This window comes from Toxorhynchites rutilus, chromosome 1, assembly GCF_029784135.1.
Source record: "Toxorhynchites rutilus septentrionalis strain SRP chromosome 1, ASM2978413v1, whole genome shotgun sequence".
Taxonomy (NCBI): Eukaryota; Metazoa; Arthropoda; class Insecta; order Diptera; family Culicidae; genus Toxorhynchites; species Toxorhynchites rutilus.
The window spans coordinates 82,388,492-82,415,601 of record NC_073744.1 but is presented as its reverse complement, the minus strand read 5'-3'; the positions used below and the strand labels follow the sequence as shown (position 1 = coordinate 82,415,601).

The 27,110-nt window shown below is 38.6% G+C and overlaps 1 protein-coding gene across 1 annotated transcript in view; it reads right to left on the bottom strand.

Annotated features, from left to right (window-relative positions):
• Positions 1–27,110, bottom strand: part of LOC129761116 (myb-like protein G) — a 49,980-nt gene that overhangs the window by 15,297 nt on the left and 7,573 nt on the right. The window contains exons 2-4 of the mRNA XM_055758825.1: positions 21,220–21,561; positions 19,457–19,550; positions 19,197–19,381 (exon numbers count right to left, since the gene is read on the bottom strand). The gene's annotated coding sequence lies outside the window, so the exon portion shown is untranslated. The remainder of the gene's footprint in view (positions 1–19,196; positions 19,382–19,456; positions 19,551–21,219; positions 21,562–27,110) is intronic.

Sequence of the window (27,110 nt, the reverse complement as noted above, 5' to 3'; positions counted from 1 at the left end):
CCACACGTTCTTCTCCTGCACCCAGTTCGGGTATTTTCTATCATTTTCTACCGTCGGTAAGATATTTAGTGGCTGGTTTCAGTTCCCGACAAACTGTTGATTCAATAACGAAATTAGACTTTTGAAGCGTAAAAAGTTGAACATTTGTGTTTGTAGATGTACGCAATGTTGGATTTCATGCATACATTGTTGGTTGCTTCTAAACTTTATACCAGAAGACACTACCTGGTGAGAAGAATAAAATCCTAAAATATGCTGTAATTGTTAGTGCTCCCTATATCCGGAATATATGCACAACTAAACAAAACAGTAAGAAAATATGCCCTTCGTCTGCTCCGTCATGTTTCATTCCACAGTCTGTTGCATCGATGTTGTGTATTTCAGGCACTTAACGAATATGGTAGCCATCTTTATTGCATTTCGATGTAGAAAGCCGACCAAATGCACAACGAACGAGAGGAGATCTTAAATATTTTTTTCGAACTCCGTTTTCAATTTGCTTACGTTGAGTTGCTTTCGTCCGGTAAATTTCAAACAAAATCGGATGCTGCAGAAAATAAATTTGTCAACCGCAATTCGTCGCTAGAATTGCACAATAAATCAGCTCTATGACGTCAACCTACGCTTACCATGCACCGTTGTTAGTAGATGAAGAAGGTAACGCTAAGGGCGTTTAAAATATGGGTAGGTGATATACATCTACAAATGCTCTTCCGACAATCTTCGTTGCACCAATCATTGAACGAATGCACCACTTGATTCTCAACTTTCGAATCTATGCACTGTTCAAATTAGATGCCTAATTTCAATCTTCCAAGTGGTTCGTCAACAGAGGGAAGACAACATTAAGTGTTCTTCCTTTCATCCAACTTAAGTTTTCCTGAACTAGTTCTGAACGTGGACTAATCATAACTTCTGTTGGCAGAATTTCTGGTTAGACGGAGTATCTATTATTTCTCGCTCAATTCGCAAGTCACAATTCGGAATAATGATGCACATCAGCAATCCAGCGCATCGTACTGAATCCAATTCAAATCATTCATCTCAGGTCATGGTTGAGCGGAGCTCATCGCGCTTGAATTACTTAACTGCTCCGCAAATTCGGGTCAACGTATTTTTCATGGAGACATGGATCATTAAATTCAAATATAATACTGATAACATAGGACTTGAAAAAATTTACTAATTTCGGATAGCGATGGAAAAAAAACCACAGTGGATAATTCAATGTAATAAGTTTTCATTAAGTTCTACATTTACTAAGATTTCTACAAAAATGCTTTGACCTCCTGTCGGGTGTTGTCTTGGCGATCAGTTGCTTATCCGTTTTGGCCATGAAATTATTGGAGTATATCCTACTAGGTAACGTTACTTGCTATTCGTTAGGTATACAACTTTCGTTACGTAAGGGAGGGAGGGGTCCAAAATCCGTATTGTATGCGGCTTATCGACGTACATCAGAGACTTCACATAGCACACAAAAAATGGTCCAGCGGTGTTAAATCACATAATCTTGGAGGAAAACAACTTCTTCTTTTTCTTAAATGACACTAACTTTCCTAGAGAAACTTCGCCATATCAACGTAGGTAATACTTACATCATTTTTATTAGTACTTAGTTGAGATTTCTTATAGAAAATGACACACCTCGAATACATTCTGAGTGGCAAGCTCTGGAGAATAATTGTGACCACACTGCGAGTCGGAAGAAACTCCTTTTGACGATAAATCTTCCGACCACAATGATAATCTAATTCGAACCCCCGGCATGATAATGAGTGATGCTAACCACTGGGTCACGGGAGTACCAACTCACAGCAGTTTCCCCGTGTATCGAACTAAAATTTTGTTTAGAATTCCTCCCAAACTGCACGCTATTTACTAATACTAACACGAGAACCTTTATATAATATATACCGTCAATGGCGGTGAGAATAAATCATGGGGGTGAGATTGGGTCAAAAAACGGAGAAAGTTATTATTAGTTATATCTTGACAAATATTGCGAATATTTTTGAAAGCTGTGAGTCGAGTCGAGACATATTTTCACTACTTTCAATGCATAACACTCAACTGTATTATAAATAGTTATTATTTAATAATACAGCAAAATTTGATATGTAGATAGTCATCAAATCACACCCCCAAAAAATATCATGCCCAGCATTATACGGAACTAGTATAATTTCTACTATTGGATAGAATGATTTTTTTAAATGTTGCCAGGTGAGTCATTTCTAAATCGGACATCAGAATAGTTTTTCCATTAGAATTTCAACATTTTCGAAATACTTTCTTGTTAAAGCTGAGTGGAGGTGAGAATGGGTCATGAACATATAATATTAAGCTGCAATGTACATGAAAAACACACCAATACACTCACAATTAGTAGCAATTTTAAAAATTCAACGCTCATTACAGTGATGCTTCTGAATCCGGACGCTTTTTAATCCGGACACTTTTTCATTACATTCAATATCATGCCCAAACCATGACATTTTTTGCAGGTTGAATTAATGTGAATGATAGTTACTATTGTGTCAATTTAGTTTAGTGTCAAACATAGTACCTAGCTGTTAACAAAAAAAATGTAAAAATCAAGATCAATGTGAATTTCACAAACCCATGTCCGGAATAAAAACTGCATTCAGAAAAAGCTTTAAAATCTGGACGGTCAAAAGTTGACGATTAAATTTCTCATTGAAGGAGTTGCATAAGGGTATGTTGGATGACTTAGTATGGAGTATGGAGTGTGTAGCAAAGATTTTCGACCCGGGAAACCGCAAAACCGCTTGTTTCAAACACAAATTCAAAATGAGCCACGATTTCGATTTTCTACAGTTGGATGTTTCATCACATGTCCCTCGATTTTATTTTAGTCTCATCATCATCTTTACCTCATGGCTTCCGCCGAGGTAAAGGGACGAACGATTGTCTCGCGCTGCTATCTTCTGAAATCCAAATCGTGGACTTTCGCCAATTCTGAATAATTTCCTGTACAATTTACTCTCAGAAAAGCACATGTTTTTCAATCATGGCAGCTTGAAATCTTCTCGATACAATTTTATGGGCCTACCACAAGGCTCCTGCCTAAACCCCCTCTTGTATAGTTTTTACGTCAATGATATGGATGATTGTCTAACTAGAAACTGCACGCTGAGACAACTTGCAGACGATGGAGTTATTTCCATCACGGGTACTAATCCCGCCGTTCTGCAAAAACCCTTGCAAGATACCCAGAACAACCTGTTCACGTGGGCTCTCAAGCTGGGTATCGAATTCTCTACGGAGAAAACCGACATGGTCGTTTTTTCTAGGAAGCACGAACCCGCCCAATTCCAGCTTCACCTATCCGGCAAAGCGATCAGGCACTCGATGTTTTTCAAATACTTTGGAGTATATTTTGACTCTAAATGTACCTGGGGAATACACACTGCGTATTTGAAACAGAAATGCCAGCAAAGAATCAATTTTCTCCAAACAATAACCGGAACATGGTGGGGTGCCCATCCAGGAGACCTAATTCAGTTGTACAAAACAACGATATTATCAGTGTTAGAATATGGCAGTTTTTGCTTCCGATCAGCTGCCAGGATTCATATTCTCAAGCTGGAGAGAATACAATATCGTTGCTTGCGTATAGCGATGGGGTGTTTGCATTCGACACATACGATAAGTCTCGAAGTTTTGGCAGGAGTATCCCCGCTTACTCTTCGGTTCACAGAATTATCCTACAGATTTCTCATCCGTTGCAAGATCATGAATCCATTGGTGATTGATAACTTCGAAAATCTACTCAAACTGACTCCTCAGTTTAATGTCTTTATACCATGAGTACCTTACCCACGACGTGCACCCTTCACCAGGCATCTCCAACCAAGTTTGCTTCCCATACTTCTGCAATTCCTCTGTCATTTTTTATCTGTCCATGCGACAAAAAATCCATGGAATCCCAGATCACCTACGCTCCGATTCTATTCCGCCGATATTTTCGGCAGAATATGGGAAAGTTAGATCTGATAAAATGTTCTTTACTGACGGTTCATTCATAAACGGGTCCACTGGCTTCGGCATCTTCAATGAAAATTCCAGTGCCTCTTTCAAACTCAAATATCCTTGTTCCGTGTATGTCGCTGAACTGGGTGCGATATATTACGCATTAGGGATCATTGAAACATTGCCCATCGACCATTATTTTATTTTTTCAGACAGTCTCAGCTCAATAGAGGCAATCCGCTCAATGAAGGTTGATAAACGCTCATCTTATTTCCTAACAAGAATAAGACATCTATTGAATGTTTTGGTCGAAAAATTATTCAAGCATGGGTTCTCTCTCATTGCTCGATACCGGGTAATGAGAAAGCGGACTCGCTAGCTAAGGTGGGCGCTTCAGAAGGCACACTTTTTGAAAGGCAAATTGCTTATAACGATTTTTTTCACATTCCTCGTCAGGACACTGAGACACTGAGAGCACTGAGAGCAAAAGGCAGACAATCGGATATCCCCGTCCGGGATATCTTAGGTAGCCGTGATACTGATCTTCTGCTTCATCTATACCTGTTCCTCAGAAACGCCGATGGCAACGTTTAATGATGTTTCCTACTACTGTGTCCCAGTTTCATATCCCTCCTATCCGATCTATAAACTTTTACTTAGTCGCGGCAATACATACACACACTCTTTACAGATACACGGGCCAAAGGTTGTGCAGTCCACTGATCATTCAACAAGAGTCAAAGATTGTACCGCTCATGACAACTCTACACGAGCTGATGTTTGCGCCGGCTAGTGACCATTCTATCCTGGATTCCTCGAGTCGAGAAGACGCACCACGCTAGATATGGGGTACAGACTAGGGGGGCGTTGCTGATTAATGGTCAGCTGCATCCCAATAGGAAGTATCTCGTGTCGGGCACAGGTACAGATCATTGAAGACAGCAACATCACAATTACGAAAACACTTGTAATACTAACCTCGAGCCAACCGCGAGTAATCGGTTACATATTACTAACATAGTTATAAGGCAAACATTGTCGAAATATTGAACTCCCGGCCCCGTCAGGTTGACGCCATATGAGCCTTAATAAAAATTTGGATAAAAATGTCCTAGATTAATGAAGAAAGGGGTGCGGTAACTACTAACTTTTACTTGCCTTATTATTTTCTAGCTTTTGGTACATCATCTGTATTATTATTATGTTTAATCACAATGAAACCGTTGAACTTAAAAGGTGTTTTTTACTTATTATTTTTTTTTAGTTCTAAGTACATTATCTGTATCATTTGTATATTTCTCTACAATAAAATCGTTGAACAATTTCTTTAAAATTTTGGATTTGCATTGTTCATAAACAACCGTGATCGACTAGTAGATCTCTTTCTTTTGATACCCATATTGATGGGGATTTGAGAAAATTTGTAATCCGCCATTTTGTAGTGGCCGCCATCTTGGATTTATATTTTTCTTCAATAACTGAATTATACTAGTCAAGCCCTTTCATTTGATACCCATATTGATGGAGTTTTGAAAAAACAATGACGCCATCTTGTAGTGGCGCCATTTCGGATTTCCATTTTTGATGAATAACTGTCTATTAGTCAATCCTTTTCATTTGATACCCATATTGATAGGATTTTGAAAAAATATATATAAATATATTAGGCTGTCAAAAAAGTCCTGCGGTATTTCCGCGAGGTGTTTGTAAGCGCGTAGTTCTAGTTGTATTCATTGTATCGAGTCATACTATAGCTTGTTGGAAAGGTATTTTTGCGCGCTATAATATCCTTGACATTGTTTTGTTTGGTTAAGTCGTTCGTGAGTTATAGTGTCGCAAATATGGAGCAAAATAAAGAGAAAATCCGACATATTTTACAGTACTACTATGACAAAGGCAAAAATGCATCTCAAGCTGCCAATAAAATTTGTGCAGTTTATGGACCCGATACAGTTTCCATTTCCACCGCACAACGATGGTTGCAACGTTTTCGTTCTGGTGTAGAGGTCGTCAAAGATGCGCCACGCTCCGGAAGGCCTGTCGTCGAAAATTGCGACAAAATCGCTGAATTAGCCGAGAAAGACCGGCATAGTAGCAGCCGTAGCATCGGCCAAGAGCTGGGGATAAGTCATCAAACCGTTATTAACCATTTGAAGAAGCTTGGATTCACAAAGAAGCTCGATGTATGGGTGCCACACACGTTGACGCAAAAAAACATCTTTGACCGTATCGACGCCTGTGAATCGCTGCTGAATCGCAACAAAATCGACCCGTTTCTGAAGCGGATGGTGACTGGCGATGAAAAGTGGGTCACTTACGACAACGTGAAGCGCAAACGGTCGTGGTCGATGCCCGCTGAAGCGGCTCAGACGGTGGCCAAGCCCTCATTAACGGCCAGGAAGGTTCTGCTGTGTGTTTGGTGGGATTTTCAAGGAATAATCTATTATGAGCTGCTTCCCTATGGCCAAACGCTCAATTCGGACCTGTACTGCCAACAACTGGACCGCTTGAAGGTAGCACTCATGAAGCACCATCTTTGATAAACAGAGGCCGCATTGTCTTCCATCAGGACAACGCCAGGCCACACACTTCTTTGGTGACGCGCCAGAAGCTCCGGGAGCTCGGATGGGAGGTCCGCCGTATAGTCCGGACCTTGCACCAAGTGACTACCACCTGTTTTTGTCCATGGCGAACGAGCTAGGTAGTCAGAAGTTAGCCACAAAAGAGGCCTGTGAAAATTGGCTATTCGAGTTTTTGCCAATAAGGAAGCGAGCTTCTATAACAGGGGTATTATGAAGTTGGCATCTCGTTGGGAACAAGTCATCGAACAAAACGGCGCATATTTGACTCAAAACAGATGATTGTTATTCGAAAAGTGCTCATTCTGCCTGAAAACTCATTGTTATCTTCGACACTTCACTAACTCGTAAAACATAGTTCAATGACGTGCCGTTTATTTCGTTTCCACCGTGAAGTGTATTCGAGTATCAGGCACAAGTTCTACAAGAATTAATAAATAATTTCTCTCAAAGAATTGCAAAAAAAACAAGTGTCCGGATTTGAAAGCAAAAGTGTCCGAATTTCAAAGCATGATTAAAAAAGTGTCCGGATTTAAAATCACGACTCGATGAAAGAAATTTCAAATTTTGAACAAATATAACATGATCTGTGATTCATAACATAGATGAAGGCCTTCTAATTCTATAGGAACGCTAATTTTTCATGCTATGATATGTCAATATTTTTTAGTAGTTGAAGTTATATTCGTAAGCGCTTAAGCGTCCGGATTTCGAAGCATTACTATACACCGCCTCCTTTTTTAGAGGAATTGGAGGCAAATTTTTCGCACGAATAAGGAGAGAAGCGTTTCCTTAGCAATAACTTTACAGAAGCCACATTTTCCAGGATTGCTGAAGCCGCTAATGGAAAGTCTTGAGGACAATCAAAAGAGCTAGTTGATATCGATATTCAAAATATGGGGCATTTATCAGATTACTGTGAAGCATCTAAAGCTAAAGAGCATCTGACATGTTCCGAGTTAATAAAAAAAAAATGAGGACTGGTTTGAAGAATTACTCAATTAGAAACGAGAGATATTTAATGAGAGCGGCAAACGGCATTGACTATTTATTTATTTTGACTTAACGTTTTTACTACATGGCCGGATTCACAATATCTTCTGTATCATTCATTGCTTGGTGTTTTTATGGTGCGGCTTGCAGGGCCTGCGAACAACCGCACTATCTTACAGGATAATCACAGGAGGATAATCGTGCTACTGCTGTTTTACCTCCCGAGTACCACCTGGACTGGGCAATGACGCTTATAGCGGCGTCAATTCACCGTTTCGGTTTTTTTTGTAGATTTTCTTGTAGACTGGCAAAGCCCATTTGCTCTTCCCACCACACCCTAGACAGTGTTCACCTGAACCAGTGCAAGCCAGAAAAGCGACCTTTGTCGATATAATTTCTGATCCGAACAGGAATCGAACCCCAGAGAACATATCTACGTAATCAGAACATAAAATAAATGACAGCCGACATATTAGAAAGTGTTGCCAACTCAAAGATCTTCTATACCTCTGCAAACACCAATTAAAATAATTTCACTGCATGACTAAGAACAACGTTGCTCTTGAAATTCAATTATCAATGTACTCTCTCTCTCAAAAATGATACATACATTCCAACAACAACATTTTAGATACCTTTTGTAGAACTATTGTAGGAATAATAGAAAAACTCGAAAGTCATCAATTATTCCATAATATGAACGATTTATTTTTCTATGAAGTATTTTCCAAAGGCACGCTAGAAAAAAGTAGTCGTGAAGTACCAGCTCTAGAGAATTCAGACGTAGGACTATGTCTAACAGGATGGTATGAAGTGTAAGTGAAAATCTAAAAACTGAAATGTTGAAAATAGTGAAAGATTTCGAACACTTATACCATGATAGATAACAAAGATGTTCGATTGGAAATTGTTGCGTTCAGTGTTACCCCCACTTAATGGCCTACCCTTGCATTCGCGCTGCACTTGCGTCTGGAAATTTCTAGTGCGTTTGCTAGCATCCGTTGTCACCAACACATACACAAGAGGAGCAAAATGTGCAAGTTTCCCCCTCCCATGTTAAAATAAAATGAGTTCTAGTTCGATCACCGCACAACGAAGGTTAGTTCTATTTTACTCCCGCTTTTTCCCGAACAGTGCAAGCACGTTTGTACTTGTTTAAATTTGGTTTGGTTTGGTGAAAAATTGTCCCGCTTGGATTCCCTCCCAGTCACAACAGAAATGTTTCTATGCATGATGAAGGAAAACATATTTTTTGGAACAAACAATTGACGGATTTCGCGCCAACTCGTCTATGGGACCCTCTCAGAACTGAACGAAACTTTCTGGGCGTGAAGACCTTACCTAATTAGGCAACTCGGCATACTTAATTTTTCGAAAATTTATCTAGATTAACATATGCAAAGGGCCAAATATTTTTGACAATTTCTTAATAAAATTTGTTTACTCAAAAAAAGTTAGTCCTACAAAAAAGCGATCTATGGAAGAGTTTTAGGAAAATAATCGAATTTATTTTCGAAAAACCATACTGAAATTTTTTTTAAATCCTACGCTGAAAACAATCGATTTCAAAAACCAAAAGTCGATTTTCTCAAAATGGTCATCTCAGATTTGAATGAAATGGTAGATAAATATGTATCCTACAACTATTCCATACATCGCAACTTGTGTATATTTAAGGCAAAAAAGTTTTTCTAAAAAAACTTTTTCAAGATATTGTCTCGAAAATTTTCATTTTTTTTGTGTACGGTTATAGAAAAAATCAATAACATGGAAATGGATTTATGGTGACTCTTGGGTGCTAAGGTACAGTTTTCAGCTTGTTTTTGTAGTCAAATACAATATGTTTCAATTCAGAGAGCAGCAACAGTTCTCAAACAATAGCCATCTGCCAAAAATCTTTTGATCGGTCGGTCAGGTATCGAATAGTTGTTTGTAGATTTAGGTTTTTTCTTAACAGTCATTGTAGATATGATAATAAGAAATGGATTGTGTAGATACCTAAAGGATGAATAAAATGGCTCTGCAGTTGTTTGGAAATTACAAGTCGTGACCGGCAGCAAATGTAAAGTTGCGGAAAAGCAATAGCATTATTTTGTTTCTACGCAATCATCAGAATTCAACAAAGAAAAGTGTGACATTGTTTAGCAACATTAGCCAAGCCGTGATCTCCAGGATTGGCAAGGATTACAAATGCAGTGCTGGTATTAACAACCCTTAGTGTAACCGTAATAAACTACGTCGGTTAACAGAAATAGAGAAAATACGTTTACTGGGATATACCCATCCATGCTAACCTACGAGACAAACACGGGTCATTCGCAGTGTTACGGAAATTAAAATAATCAAATATAAAATTTGTAGCGCAATGCCCATTTGAATAACAAAATAATGCCAACAGGAGGAAGCCACATGTTTCGTTTCCTTTTCTGCAATTGTTCTATATAGCTCTCATGATAAGCGCGTCAGAGATAGCGCATTACACGAAGGAATAGAAGTAAATATTAGGTTGGAGAAAAAGTTATCCATTATTTTCTCGACAGCTGGCTTTAGTGATCAATATATCGCGAAATATCGATCATACAATTTCAAGTTTAGCTTCGTTGTAAAGATGACATTTCACACTAAAAAAATCTTCTGCTGTTTTTTGCTCCATTCAGTTGTGAGTTGCAAGATGTTAAAATAGAGGTCAACAAAGAGGAAATTCGGTGCATTTTACACTTTTCCTTTTATAAATGCGAACATTCAAGCTGGACCGCTGAAATTGTGAATGGTGTTTATGTTGCCGATACTGCAATACGTGCAACTAAATTTATTTTCCATTTCTTGTTATTTTTTTTTTCAAATTAAAAAAAATTAATTTTTTTTTTAATTTTTATTTTAGTGCAATACACTAAATTAAGATCTCTGCTGTTGACAAATGAACCGTTTGAAGCTCGTAATTGACCAATAACCTTCATAATTGGCCAACAGAAGAGGTTTTTTGTCTCATCAGGACAACGCAAGGCCCCTCTTTTCCGAGAGCTTGATTGGGATGTTTAGATGCATCCACCATATAGTACGGACCTGGCACCAAGCGATTACCACCTCTTCCTCTCAGTAAAATTTCCTGAGTGATAAGAAATTGGGATGAAGAAAAGATTGCAAAAATCTATTGTTAGATTTTTTCGCCAATAAGGACCAATACCTGTATGATAGAGACATTATGTAGCTACCCTCAGAATGGCAACAAATTTGTGACCCAAATCGGACAATCCGAAGCATATTAAAAATAGTTTTGAATTCCATCCAAAAATCATGGATTACTTTTTCTCCAAACTAATATTTATTGCCGGCAATTAGCTAGATGTTTCCCACATTAACCATTTTCGTAGGAAGCATGTTTTGATAAGACCCAAGGCGAGAACGCTGTATGAGCCACTCGAGAGGTGATAAAAATGGTTTTGTTTAGATCTCGCCCTTTATCGTGCATGGAATGAGCACGAAGGGCAGAGAACGATTAGGACAAAGAAACAAAAATTTAGGATCCCACGCGGGTGACGTAGTGAAGGATGAGAACAAGAGAACATAGACAGGGATTCCTGTGCTGGTAATCAGCAGATATTTAGGTCACAAAATCTTCCCAAGTTGAGCTCCTTTAGCGATAGCGAAGAATGGAAACAATGGAATGAATTTTATATAGCGAATTTGCAGGAGGATAACCGATGCGGTTTCGGTTATCTGAGTAGGAAAGGGAGATCTTTTCTCTCCCTTTTAATTTTAAGCTAGAGTAAGAATTCGTGTATATATAGTCCGAATTCTTACTCAATAAGTCAGTTCAAATCCTCAGTTCAATTGAGTTAGACAAACCAAAAAGTTCATGATAGCAAAGAAATAAATAGTTCGGAAGCAAACCAGGACGTATTCATTTCTTAAAATCAAGTATTCAAGCAAATCCCAAACCGAAAAGCAGACCATTGACTTCACTAGGAGGGATCATTCTAGATCGTATTCTGAAGGGTTAGTGGCTGCCCTAGTCGGGATTTACTGAAGTCTCGGAGCTTAGCCCATAAGCCCTTAAGGCAAGATTTCAAACGTAACAAAAATCCAAAGACATAAGTTCCCTGGTTAACATTGGCGGCTTCAAAGAGGAGAGCCAAACAAAAAAATCCAAACACTAGGGAAACTTGGATTCCCCAGTTAACACGCAGATTACAATTATGGCACGGGTTCCACAGGGCCCTATCCTGGGCCTATCGTTTTGGAGCGGCATGTACGATGTCGTACTAAATTTAAATCTGCCTAGAAGCGTGGAAATCATTGGTTCGCAGAAGACATCGTTATCCTGGTGACAAGAGCGTCATTGTAATGGGTTGAATTGCTGACAATTGAGTCGATAGATATGATTGGATGCTAGATGCAAAGTTGAGAAACTGCAGATAAACCACCACAAGATGGAAAAAAGAGATTAGCTAGAATATTTCAGTAACCTGGCTAATTGGCTAGCTAGACGATAACTTCGAAGTGAGAACTAAAATACCTAGGGATGCTGGTTGATGATCGACTGAACTTCTGCAGCCACGTCGACTAGGCTTGCGAAAAGGCTAGGAAGGCAATGTTTCCTCATCGATACTAAGACACGGACGAAAAGAATGGAAGCTACAGCGAAAACGAAGGTCCAACCAACCTGCCTACCATTTATGTTTCCACAAGTACAGTTTAATTGTTTGTGTACGGTACAGATTACAATTGTTTGTTATAAAGTACATATAAGTACAGATTTTTAGGGTAAAAGTTTTATATTATCTTTTTGTTCAGTGCTATTAATATTTGAAATCGCGGGGCCCTTCCCCTTAGCTTTAATGAAAACAGAACAAAACGTATCTGTAATAATGGCATTTACGAAGGTAGGCTGCTAGGTCATGCCCACATGCTTGAAGAAGACGAACTAAATGAACTCCGTTCAATTTTTTGTAACAATGGAAGTGTGGCGTCATTTTCTGGCGCTTTGTAAACGCGAATCGAACAACGCACTGTTATCACACCATCCGTATTCTCCCGACCTTGTGTCTTGTGATTTTTATATTCTTTTTCTCTACTCGAGAAAGACCTTAAGGGTAATCATTACAGCTCGAACAATGAGGTGATGATAGCTATCGCTTCTATCTCAGCCTGGGTTCGAAAGAAGTCGGAAGAATTTGTCAATAAGGCCGATTACACATTATCCGGTTTCTGCCGGACCGGTTTGAAACCCAAATGGCAAATTTCGACCGTACCAACCTCTTCACGGCGCCGTGATGCAGCCGTCTACTGCGACTACAATGTCCGGTGACCGGACAAGCATTATTCGCGATCACAGTAGTATAGTATCGACGTCTGGTGGAGACATCAGTTTGGGGAAGCAAATCATCCTCTATAAGACACAGTTTTAAGTTACTCAATTTTTTAATGAAAATTTTTACTTCATGTTATTTTATTACTTCAAACACGAAGTACTGACTTTTACTTAACCATTTTGTATAATTTTCTTGATATTTTCACTAAAACTCATCATTATAATATAAAATCATTGTTAAACACAATTCTTGTTCAAGGGTTTTTCCCTACTTGCAAAAGAACGTGTTACTTTATTACAAAACGAACATATTTCATCAGAAAATAATAATTTTCATTCATAATTTTTATTTTGTATATGAGTTTATTGCACCTGAAAATCCATTATAACTATCATTTCCCAAAAGCGGCGCACGAAGCTCTATGCCATCAACATGAATTGACAGTTTTTTGTCATGCTGGTAGTATTAGTGCAATTCAGGCAATTTTTCGTCTCATGTAATAGTATGTGTGCACTATTGACGTTTGTTTGTTGATTTTGAAACCAGTTGATAATTTGCAAGTGATGTGGATGCTGAAATTTTTATTTCACTTCTTCAACAACTACCAGTGCTGTGGAACTAATACTGTGATGCAAATTTCTGCTCAAAGAGAAGCAATGGTCACAGGTGCACGATGTCATCATTGAGCATATTGCCACGGACTGTGTTATTAACGGTGAGTGGTGTTTTTCGACAAGTAGATCGAGTTATTTAATTAACCTCTATTTTGACGTAGGACTACGTCTAACCGGAAGATATAGGGGGTGAAATGGAAATCTAGGCACTGAACAAGTATGAAAAAATGCAAGATTTGGAACGCTTATAACTCGAGCATTTCTCAATAGATCGCAAAGGTTTTTGCATCAATTGATAGGAAATATATCTACGCATCTATCATAACGAATATCATTTCATTTTTCATGGGATAAATAATTGAATAATTGTGAAATATCAAGCATTGTTAAAATGCCCTATGTGCCCATTTTTGATTGGTCCATTTTGTGCTCCTCAAATCGTACCGACCAAAACGGGCAACCAGAGCAGCAACGAAATAGAATGAAGCACGATTGGAAAGGAAAAAGAAAAAAATGAACGAAACATTGGTCGCAGTCTCACACATGCGTAATTCTCGAGCCAGCCAGTCAGCTTAAAAATCCCCGCTCCGCTGCCGTAACGATCATTCTCATTCAAACCGTACACCACATCGGTTCGCATCACAACACATCAACAAACCAACCCAAGCAGCCATGTCTGGACATGGTAAAGGAGGAAAAGGGGAGGGGTAAGGCAAAATCCCGCTCGAACCGTGTTGATCTGGAATTCCCCGCAAGGGTAGCTAGGCCGAGCGCGTTAGTACCAGTGCACCAGTCCACCTAGCCGGCGATATATAGTTTCGGCCGCCGAAATTATCGAGTTAGCTGGCAAAGCTGCTCGCGACGATAAGAGAACCCGCATTCAGAACAGAACACATTCGGTTCGGTGGACATCAAGACAACAGGCAGTTGCAGCGAGTGGCGAGTGGCAAACGCAATCGCAAAACGGCATCAGGTAGCAGAAGAAAAAGGCGGCATCGAGGGCGTTCGAAATGGTTTATTTTCAAAACCACGAGTACTAAGTTTTCTAAATTGGAACCATTCCATAAAACAAGGCGCTTTTCAGGGCCATTAAACCTTCCAAAAAAGAGTTTAGGAAATACAGTTCAATGCTTTCTTAAACATTATCCAAAATAATAATAAAACACAAATTGATTTTTTCATAATTTGTTTGCCAGGATCTGATGAGTATGTGAATTTGACAGTTGTTCTGAGCTTATTGATAGTTGGGGACTTTCCTGATTATTCAATTTTCACCAATTCTTAAATTGTTTACAGATTGAAAGTACAGTAATTTACAATTAGTTCGACAGTTAGCTAATTGGACGGACATGTAATGCGACTTATTTAGTTGGACATTTTTGTAAACATAGAGATCCAAATTATGACCCCACATTGAAAGTCGACACTGTACCACTGTCATCGCAAATGTTCAATTACAGGTTAAAATCGCCTCCAATGCGACACTGAGTGGCGCTTCGGCACGTCGCATTGAATGTAATTTACTGTACAACATGTCACAAAGCTGGATGGGAAGAAATTTTCCAACTGTGAAAGCTGTGGCGAGTGGCAAAAGCAATCGCTAAACAGGAAGGTTTAGCCGAACAAGATGGGGATATCGAGTGATAACAAAACAATAATCTCTTTAGATTGAAGATAATTTTGTGATCCTGAAAAGGACCCTTTTTAGCCTGCATGTGAATCCAACGAGCGAACAAATCGTAATGAATGTATTTTTTTGCCATCGCTCCCTTTTAACGCTCATTCGTTCGTCTCGTTGGACTCGCCCCTCTGGCTGAGTCTGCCGATTTGTCTCTATCCTGTGAGTGTGTACCGCTAGAGTATAAAACACGCGGACCCCAAAAAAAAATCTCATTTTCTTTCAAATCCGTGTGGTTGTACGGCATCGGCATCGTGGACGTAACAAAGGAGGACAAGTTAAGGGAAAGGCAAAGTCTCACTCGAACCGTGCAGGTCTCCAGTTCCCTGTTGGTCGCATTCACTGATTGCTCCGCAAGGGTAACTAGGCCGAACGGATTGGTGCCGGAGCACCAGTATACCTAACAGCGATTATAGAGTTTCGGCCGTCGGAGTGCTCGAGTTGGCTTGCAAATCTGCTCACGACAATCAGAAAACCCGCATCAAGAACAGAGCAGCTTCGGTTCGGCGCTCATCAAGGCAACAATTAGTTTCAGTGAGTGGCAAAGTGTTTCTCTGGCACGTCTTATTAAATGTAATTTACTGAACAACATGTCACAAGCTGGATGGGAATTTTCCAACTGTGAAAGCTGTGGCGAGTGGCAAACGCAATAGCTAAACAGGAAGGTTTAACCGAACAAGATGGGAATATCGAGTGATAACAAAAACACAACACCAAAGGTTCTTTTCAGAACCATCAACATATTCATGAAGAGTAAACAGTAAACTAATCCATTTTTCAGGTAGATAGGTAGATATTCACGTAGGAGAAGAAAATAAAACAATATATTTAAATTATATATTTAACAATATCTGTCCCCTTTGTATAGTCCTACGTCACTCCGGTTATGTCCCCGACATTACCCACCCGTAATTTTTTTGTTCACAGGCAACATTCCTTATTTGAAATTATTACTGAACGAGATCGGGGAGGTCAAACAAATCTCCAACTGGTTCATCGAGGGGCGGATTTTGAGCGACTTAATCGAGCTGAATGAGAAGGTTAGTTTTTGTTAATTTGAACACACTAAAAATAATTCTCTCGTCTAATATTCTTTGGGTATTCCAGTTTGACCTGACCCGGGACACGATCGACGACGAAACCGAGGCACTCAAACCCAAACTGTCCTATATGTGCTCTGTGGTCAAAATGTTCCCATGCCCGACGCCAAAGCATCGGTTCTGTCAGAACGAAATTCCAGCTTATCTGATTCGGTCATTCTTTGCTCCGGATCCGCGTATTTATAGCTGTGATGCGAATTGGGCTCGAGAAGCTGCCATTGCCCCAGGATTACGTGCTCGAGGAATTGCGGCATATGTTGAGCGCGTTCTTGGACGAGGATCAGCGGAAGCAGCAATGGAATAGTGTTTGAACGAATTATGTTATTTTAATCGTAATTTTTTTTTCTGTAATAATGAAATAAAAAACACTCTAAAATGAATAGATGTGCATACATTCTCTTGTAAGTAAATTCCAAAATAATCACAGGAAGTGAACACATTATACATATAAATAAATAGTGCCTCTAGCTTATTACGGAATGTTATTATTATTGGTTCATCAAATTGCACTTTTATCTAACCGTGTTTCTGAGACTGTTGAAAAAATATGTGGCAACAGAGCGTGTGAAATAAATCATGCTATTCGTGTATGCTTGGGAACAAAATAATTATGCGTATGAATGAGTAAACCGCAACTGGACTAGAGTTAGTTTTTGTAAACGTATTCTGAAGTGGGGCGGAAGTATTCACGATAGGTACGTTAAGAACGCCGTTATGATGCAGGGTGTGCGTAATGTCCGTGAGGCCTGGTCTCACTTTGATCATGCTCATGTGTGCTACACTCCAACAATCGGCCTTATGTACTTTCCAAGGAACAAACATATGAGAACGCTCGTGGTTGCCGCAGCAGCTATGGGTTTAAGATTTTCCGTCTGCAGTCAGCTGCAAGTAACCGGAATATTTCAAGCAATGTTTACCTGTCAAATCCACTTATAAATAAATGCATGTATGTATTTGTGAGAGATGTACGGTTTTGTGTAGCACGAGGTCTCTTTCACATTGTTGTCCGGTTTTCCGTCCAAACCCAGCGGCGCTTTTTGAAACCGCTCCGGCAGAAACCGGATAATGTGTAATCGCCCTAACGGTATGAAAAAACTTGCAACACGTTGGGAGAATTGTGAAATGCTTAACGGTGACGGTTATGTTGAAAAATAAACATGTGATTTTGATGGTTGAGGTTTGATGAAACAAACTAAGAAGGAGAAGAAATCAAAAGGAGGAGAGAAGGAATTGAGAAACTGTGTATGAATAAAAACTCATCAGTTTCTTTTCAGAACCACGAAAATTTTCATAGTGAGTTTTTGTTTTCCAGTGAACTAATTTATTTTTCAGGTAGATTGCATCAATTACACACAACAAGAAAAACAAATAAAAAAAAGAAAGTAAAAAAAAATGGAAAAAGTAATCCATTATTTTTGGGTGAAATTCAAAACTATTTTTAATATGCTTCGGATTGTCAGATTTGGTTCAAATATACACAATTTTGTTGGAAAATTTTATTGTCCCTTTTTTAAATGTCTCTATCATAGAGGTTTTGGTCCTTATTAGCGGAAAACCATAACAATAGATTTTTACAATCTTCTCTTGATCCCAATTTATTATCACTCTGGAAATTTTCCAATGCAAGAAAAAGATGATAATCGTTTGGTGCCAGGTCCGAGCTATATGATGGATGCATTAAAACATCCCAATCAAGCTCTCGGAATTGTGTGGCCTTGCGTTGTCCTGATGGAACACAACACCTCTTGGCTTCTGGTCAATCGCTAGCTCCAAACAGTTCATTTGTCGACAGTAGAGATTATAATGTAGTGTGTTGTAGTGAAAACAAAATAAAATCAAAAAAAATTTAAAAACAATTGAAAAAAAAAATTAAAATAAGTAAAATTGCACGTATTTTACTGTTGCAGTATCGGCACCATAAGCATCAATCACAATTTCAGCAGCCTGGCTTGCTTTTTTGAATTTATAAAATAAAAAGTGTAAAATGTACCGAATTTTCTCTTTGTTGACTTTCATTGTGAACACCGTATAAAATCCGTGAAATTGTATGTTCGATATTACGCGAGATATTGATCACTGAAGCTAGCCAACGAGAAAATAATGGATAATTTTTTTCCTCAACCTAATATTTAAATTGTTAACCCTTGGAGTAGTCCTACGTCACTTCGGTTATGTCCCCGATATTACCCATTAGTCATTTTTGAGTCATTTTGTTGACTAAAAGAAAGCTCGTATTGATTGCAATGGAAGAATTTTATTTAAATAAATAATACATGTATTTTGAAGGCCAAAAAACCAATAAACTATTCAATTTTTCAAAAAAAATGTAGACGAATGCGAAGTATCCTGCTGAATAACAGTAATGAACAAATAAAATGAGTGTTGTTAGTGATCATGAACGGTTGTTTCAGCTGTGAAGGTATTGATTCTCGTCCTGAAATATGTTTAGAAAGAGTTGAGCTAGAATATGTCATTAACTTAATGTAATTGTTTGCTGTTGAAACTTTATGATGAAACAAGTACATCGGCATATTTTGACGTCGGACTACGTCTAACCGGAAGATATATACGCATTTATCACAATGAATAAAATTTTCTTTTCCTTTAGATGAATCAATCGTTAAAAGTCAATTGTGAAAAGTCAAGCATTGTCTAAACGCACGTTTCAAATTCGATAGACGAATCCATTATCATCTATCAAATTTGAAACGATTTCTGGTATTTGGATAGCAGGATTATTGTCACATCACAATGCCGATGCCATATGGTGCATTTTGCTTCTTCGCCTTCGCGAGATAAAATTTCTGCTTGTTCAACATAGGGATAGATGTGACAGCCAAGAGAACGTCAAAAAATAAGCCCAAGTGATGTGAAAAATAAATCGTCCGATTCGTCCAAAATAAATCACGAAAGAAACCACTCACAATTAACAGTCGGTAGAATAACTTTTTTTATTCTCGGTTGGGTCAGATTTGTGTTGTTTCCAACACACATCAGTCCGGCGCGTCCAGATTTAGCCGCCCAGTACTCGAGCACGAAGCATGATTGACCGTTCGATTCGTCTATCACTGTGCTATCCATATACTATGTCACTTCCATTCAGGTCGACCTGTGAATCACAAAATAGAGCAAAAAACATTGGGTCGAGGATCCGAAATTCTAGAACCACTTGGTTGAGGTTTACCTCCCTTCGAATATCGCTGCCTTCGTTGTACGGTTCAACGGTGTAAGTTCATCCCTTCACTTTGGGTTGCAGATGAAAGGTCGATCCGGTGGCACTGAAATTAGAGCGGTAAAACGATGGAATTATTCGCAAAATCAAACGCGAATGTATGACGAGTATTTTGTTGTGGGGGATTATTCGAAAAGTTAGCAATCCACGTTGACGATTGAGCTTCGTGTTTCGTTGTTGTGAAGGGATTTTTAGGTGGAGTAAGCACTTCTGTGATTGAGTGGTAAGCGTGACAAACTATCATGCTGGTGGTTCGGGTTCGATTCCCTTTCTGGTCGGAGTTTTTTCGTCAATGAAATTTCTTCCGACTTGCATTGTGGTCACGCGTATCCAGAGCTTGCCACTAAGAATACATTCAACATGGATTATTTTGTATAATAAATCTCATCTTCAGTACTAAAGAATGACGCAAGTAATACCTACGTTGAAACGGCCAAAGTTCCAGAGTGCCGTGCAAGAAGAGAAGCACGTTTTGAAATAAAAAATTTGAATCTTATCACCTATACATATGTGCTATTTGTAACAGAGCAACATATTTTCTGAAAGTGGAGAAAAATTGTGAACGACAATTATGTCTGATAATGATGCCGTACCTCAATGCATTTATGGCATCATAAATTATGAATCTCAAACTATATTACAAACAAACGGATACTATTTGATAATACGATTGCTTAGAATTGATGGCAGCTTTGAAAATTCCTGTGGCTGTAGCAGGAGAGCAACTCCAGCCGGCAGGAAAACTCATCTATCAAGAGAAACAGAAAGCTTGCAGAATGAAACCGAACACAATCAACGATGCAGTTGTTTCGGTAGACCCGATACGTGAAAACAGAGAGAATCCGGACAAACAATTTTACGATAACGATGCAATGGATATCCTCCCAAGCTACCTCAACTCTATTCAGACAGGGCCAGATTACCGAAATTGTGCAATGGTATCGTGTTCGTAAATACTTTCCTTCGTCGGAGAAAGGTAACAAAATCCGTCTCTGATTTGCACATGTAAAGTAACACAGTATGTGTAGTTATTCCGCTTGGACTATCTTAATCAATCCTTGAGTTGTTTCAATCGCACAAGCAAAACACGTTCGATACGATGGACGATAGGTCGATAACGAATCCAGGATTGAAATTCATATTCGTAGACCAAACTGTTACATAACATTGTGTATATTCTCCTCAAAATAAAGATATCTATTTAACCTCAGGCAATTGTTTATTCCAGTTTAAAACGAATCCGCATTTCCCTGAATTAGTTAGTAGTGCGAGTTTTGAGTCCCCAGGCAATAGACGTCTCATCACCCCTTGCGGATTGTTACTTCCAAGAGTTGAAGATTAAAATTTACCATCAGAAAACGAAGCCGGCAAGAGAAATGGTCTACTTCTTCGTTTCGGCAACAAATATTCCAAGAAGTTGTTAGAATACTGTTCAACAAGAGGCAATCGAAAAATGAAAAAGCGAAAACAAATTAGAGAAACCCGCGAGTCATCCATGTTCTTTAGCCACCTCGAGTGTTTCTTGAGTAACAACAATTCGTTGGAACGGCAAAAAGTTTTTCCGGTTCAGTACACCTCTTTTGAATGAGCGTATTTTTTACACATTTCTCACTCCCCCGCGTGTTTGATAATTGGAAAGAGCGAGATCTGGGAATGTTTTTGTTTGTTTGTTGTTTTGCGATTCGAGAGCTTTGTTGGGCATCTGTATTCATTACCTACAATTGTGAAGTTAATTTTCACATCCCGGATGGATGAGTTGCGCTAGTCCAACCGTCACCGATAGGTCCCTTCATCACCGAGTTTGAACTTGTCGACCATCAGCTGTGTCGGATGGGTAGTCGCGCGGAAGAATGCCCTTTTCCGAAGTATTTTATCGAGGAATAGAGGCGTGTCTGACGCAATCTGACGACCCCGGATGTCGAAGCTGTACAACGGCTCGTTGTCTTCATCCTTATACCAGAGCGCCATGTAGACAGCATCGTTCCACTCCAGCAAGCGGATATCACGGGGGAGGCACTAATGTTTGCTGAGTACGCCTCTTTCCAGCGTGATAGGAACTGAAAACAAGACATGGAACGAATTAGTACTCTTGAAGGCAATTGTGGAAAAGTAAACAATACGAATTACGCAGAGCGAATTGACACGAATTGGCAGAGCAAAGATATCCTTACTGGAGAAACAGGAAGTGCGTTAGAATCATTATTGTGTAGTTACTGTCCCATTTTTCTTCATGATTGCAATTGAGCAGTTATATCCATCATAATGTCAATTAAATACATAAATTAGTAAATTAATAAGCTGAACCCAACAAAATAGAAACACAAAAACTTATACTTATTAAAGGGTTCAGTCGCTGACAGCAATATCACATGAATCTCGTCAATATCTACATAACAAATCAAACTTCAATGAATTTTAGAGTGTGCCAATTTGTTTGTGATGTAGTCGCAACTATCCCTGCCGAACACAAACGCAAATGCCCGGAAAAAGGGCCTGAATTACCATGACCGCACAATCGAGCAACGACAAACTAAAAGCCAAAAATACCCAATCAATGGAATTATTAGTTGTTTGAATTATTAATTTGTCCTCGCGTTGTTTGTTTCCAGATTCATGGTGTCGCGTTCAGGGTCGCTTTTTCGATTTCTCCATTCGCACAATTTCGGGTCCATCTTTTCCGCGGGCTGTGTAACGATGCGTGTGGTCAAAAATTAATTTTTGGGGACAATCAGATGTTCTGGTATCAAATTAAAATGGCTACTAGCGAACTGGACAGCACGCTGATTTCCGGCGAAAATATAATTTAGGCAATATTATCATTTGTCACGAGCCTTCTCTGAACGCTACAAACAGTAATTAACGAGTAATTTTATCGTAGCTTCACGGCAATTTCATCGGTGGTTTTACCTTTTTTTATTTATACATACGATCATTGAATATTGAGTAATCAGATTAAGAACAACTATATGTACTGCATATAAATTGAATCATTATTACACGAGATTATACCAAACAATGATTACTCAATGTTCAATTTACAATGTATAATTGAAAAATAATGGCAAATCGTGTATTCGCAGAAAAACTTGCATGTTGGACTCATATTCGACGTTCTGTAAAGGAGGGGACCCCTGTCTGAAAGGTCTAAAAATAATTAATTTTCGTGATTTTGCTATGTAACGCATTAGATAATTAATTTTTACATGCTGATAAAAAATTTCAGCCAAATCGGACGATGTCGATACAACCAGCTGAAAAAAATTGTTTCGAGAAAAAACGCCTTTAAAAATTCGCACACCAATACTATATCCATTGGGGTGACCTTTTTCTTTTGGCTGTAACGTCCCAACGAAATCGAATATCTAAAAATCCTTTTAGGACAACATAACCTTCCCAAACATGCACAAAAAAAAACGATCATTTTGACCTTCCAGCCGGGGGTTCCCCTTAAATCGAATTTTCTGAATAGTTTAAACAGAAGCTTCACCATTTCACGCTATCGATAATTGAAGAGCGTATGCAAAAACGTAGGTACAACTCATAAATTTTTGAAAGACAACAGAGTGTATGTGGTTAGCACAGATCTTCCGAATGTTTCAATACCGAGTATTTTGGCCGATTCATTAAATTTGCGATATTCAGGCGTAACTATTCGGTGGAAATCACCTGGAATACCACCCACATAAACTTTCATTGACAGGTCAAAACTAATAGAAGGATTGAACAAAATTGAAGGAATGGTCTGGAAACCAGATAAAGCAGATGGGCTTTCCAGGGTCAGAAAATCATGATATAGCGACATTCGCTTAGTTTTAACCCCTAGTGTTAGAATTTTTCAAAGTTTGCTATTACTATCGGGTTGAGTGTTTCACAACGTATCAAAAAACGGAATAACTCAAAAAAGCGCACTGAATGAGAAAGTATGCCAGCTAGAATTTCTAGGCTCATTGTACATGTTGACTGCACACATCCTAGAGCAACACGCAATCACTGAAGCAAAAACTTCTATACTTCATAACAGATAGAACGGTTGTTCTATACAACCTAATCAAATCTTCAGGATGGGCCCAAACCTACACTCTGTCCAACTTCTATAAGACCACTCTGATTCTATTTCGTTGCCACACAAACAGTTAGAATTTCAACCAGATACATTCATACATTGTTGAATGCTTAGAATTTATATATTTCCCATGTTTCCGAAATTGCGACCTTGAGCTCTTCAATCGTGGTGTACCGTTTTTCCTCACTGATTCTGCGTACAAGGATTCCCCTACGATTTTCAACAAAATTCAAATCTGGAGAGTGAGCCGACCAGCCCAAAAATTAAGTTTTTGGTCCTTAATCCTTAATGTAATCCTTGAATGATATGAAAGCTGTCTTGAGCTTTCCCGCCCAAACCATGCACGAGCCTCCACCAAAATTCCTAGTTGAAAAATACTGTTCCTTCTTCCGTAAATCACGCAAGTACCCGTTGAAACCATCAAGACCATCCTAACTGATTTTTTTTTCGTCAGTGAAGATAACCTATACATTGAAGAACTTTTCGTTATGGTATATAGCAAAATGTATTCTTTTGGAAACATTCTTTGTTACAACATACCACTGTCGGTTCATGTGAGCTTTGGCAAAACTCAGACGTCTTCCGATGTGAGATGGTGTAAGATGAGGAGCTTTAACCTTTTAAACCCTCTTTATGTGAGAATTTTTTACCAAAACTTGACGAGTTGTCACCCGAGTAACATTTAAATTCAAATATTGCTTTATTTGCATAAGCGATTTTGAAGCATTAGAAACTGTTCTAACTATTTCCCGATTATCCCGGTCAGGGAGTTTCGAATTACGTGGAGCTCTCTCTATCTTACCGTATCCTTGAGGATTCGTCAAATAATAGAGCACTACTTGATGGGATCGTCCAATCCGACGAGAAATTTCTCTGATACCAACATTTTCTTGGCAAAATGCATCGATTCGTCTTTATTTTCTCGTCGTGAGCACTTTTCCCTTCGGCATTTTCCAAATTTATTGATCAAAACAATCAAAACAACGGAAAAATGTAACTGGTTCTATAGAAACATGGCACTTGGAAAATACAAAACCTTTGGTTTACGCTCAGCGCTTACACACACACACATATGAAAATCATGCAGTGTATAGTAGTCACCAATACCAACACACTAGAATATAAGTTGAAGCATTTATAATGGCACAAAGCAGCAAGATCATCACTTGGTCTTATAAAAGTTGGACAGAGTGTTGTCCCTGTTATGGATCGGAGAAATTTTATTCTTTTCTGACATTTTTGCTTCAAATGGTCTATGTGTTTACCCCATGTGCCTCTAAAGTCTCTTAAATACTTGAATGACAACGAGTGCCTAATTGCCATCGAAATTAATGAAGGAGAGGAGAGGTCACTTTAAAACCATTTGCATAGCTATCTGACTGATAGTGGGTAGCCAAGCAGAAATGGACAGATTTTGAAAAAAAATTGTAACAAAACTGAGAGCAGAAAGAGCATAAAATGCTTAACACGCACCGAAGTCAAAGTAATTGCATTGGAAATTGACCCCCTAAGAAAATCGCCTAATATTTCCAAACCAGTACGGTCTAAATAAAAAAAATGCAAAATTGTACACTGAGCTACACTTGTTTTCTCTCAATCAATAATGTTTAACATTATATCAGGCTGCAAATTACCAAATATATCATAATATAAAAGAGATGATTTTGGGCACTGAAATTTGATGCGGGGTGATTTGGACCATCTGTGGGGTGATTTGGTCCAGTGTGTGTTTCATCGAAAAAAACATACTTATGTTTCTGTAAAGTATTTTGGGATAATGTTACAATCAGTAACAGTGTTTTAGAATCGATACCAGGTGTCTTGCCCAGATTCCAGACTAGAAAATTGTATTGAGATCATTTCGAATTCTGCATGAATCTTTTCATTGTTCGAGCATTTTCAAACACTTGGTCAAAAAAAACCGTCCTTGATGGCAAGTGTTACTCTTTCAAAATTCTTCTTCTCCGACATTGTCGGACCCTACTTTTTTTGTAATTCCGCGACATCTGGAATCAATTAATCCAAAAAAAGCTTAAAACCTGTATGACCAATTCACCTCACAGAAACATGTCCATGTCACCCCACACAACATGCAAAAATTAATATGCAATTAATTTCATTCATTGTAATCAAGCAAACAGGTTCGCTGCATCAAATTGTTCCTCCTCTTTTTTTTAAATCTTTTATTTTTACAGGCTCAGTTACATATGTTTGAAGGAGCCAAACTCCTCACTGTATTGTTACAAGTATATATGAACATTTCTCTTAAATTCTAATGTTAGTGATGTAGAAAACCGATTACTCGCGGTTTACTCGAGTTTAAAAGGGTGACTGTTCCTCCTCTGTAAACGAACAGAACTTTACTGCACAATATACGAAAAGTTTGCTTAATCAGCGGAAAAAAACTTTAAACATTTTCTGACAATCAAAGTGCTTGCTGTGTTCATGCTACCGTTTCCCTCCACCTGTTAAAATTTACCAAAGTTTTTTTACGTTAGGTACCGTTCTGAATAATATTTCGGACGCTTAAGGCATATGATGCAGAAAACAGATCTAAACTTTATGCACAGGTATTATTTGGTTGATATTTTTAATAAATTAGTTCAATATGCTTTTAAGCTTACTACCGAATTCTTAAATATAATTTTAAAACTATATATATATATATATATATATATATATATATATATATATATATATATATATATATATATATATATATATATAATTTTCTTACATCTATGGTTAGTAAGGTGGAAAACCGATTACTCGCGGTGTACTCGAGTTTAGAAGGGTGACATATTTTCAGGAGAAGGATGGGATATAAGGAAACTGTAACAATGTTGATGAACACTCAATTCTTAAATATGTGTATATCTATCGTGTTTTTACATTTCAACTTATTCTACTATTTATAGCAAGGGGACGAATTACCCGCAAAGGAAGGAAAGGAGGGTATAATCAGGGACATGTAATCAAGGTCTAACCGAGCCAACACATCTCTTACCGGCACATTGGGCTCTTTTCCTCGGGCCCGAAGGGAGTTTTCTAAATTCAATCTGGCGACCAGATACACCTCGCACGACCAAACAACGTGCTCGATGAGAAACACAGAGATTGCTGCTGGCAAGATTGAAACGGAAGAGTAGTGCATCTAACGAACAGTGATTGGACATGAGTCGGGAGAAGGTGCGAATAAAGTCCCGACTCAATTCCAGACTTTTGAACCACGGATTGAGGCTAACCTTAGGGATAATCGAGTGAAACAAACGGCCGAATTCATCTTCATTCCACTTGCGTTGCCAGCTAGCGATGGTATTTTTGCGGACTAAAGAATAAAATTCATTGAAGGCGATTTGACGCTGATAAATATCGCCTTCAATTGCACCTACCTTTGCTAATGAGCCAGCCCTCTCATTACCCGGAATTGAGCAATGAGAAGGGACCCAGACAAAGGTAATGACATAACAGCATCTGGATAAAGCACTCAAAATTTTTCGTATTCTCTCAAGGAAGTACGGCGAGTGCTTTTCCGGCCTCACT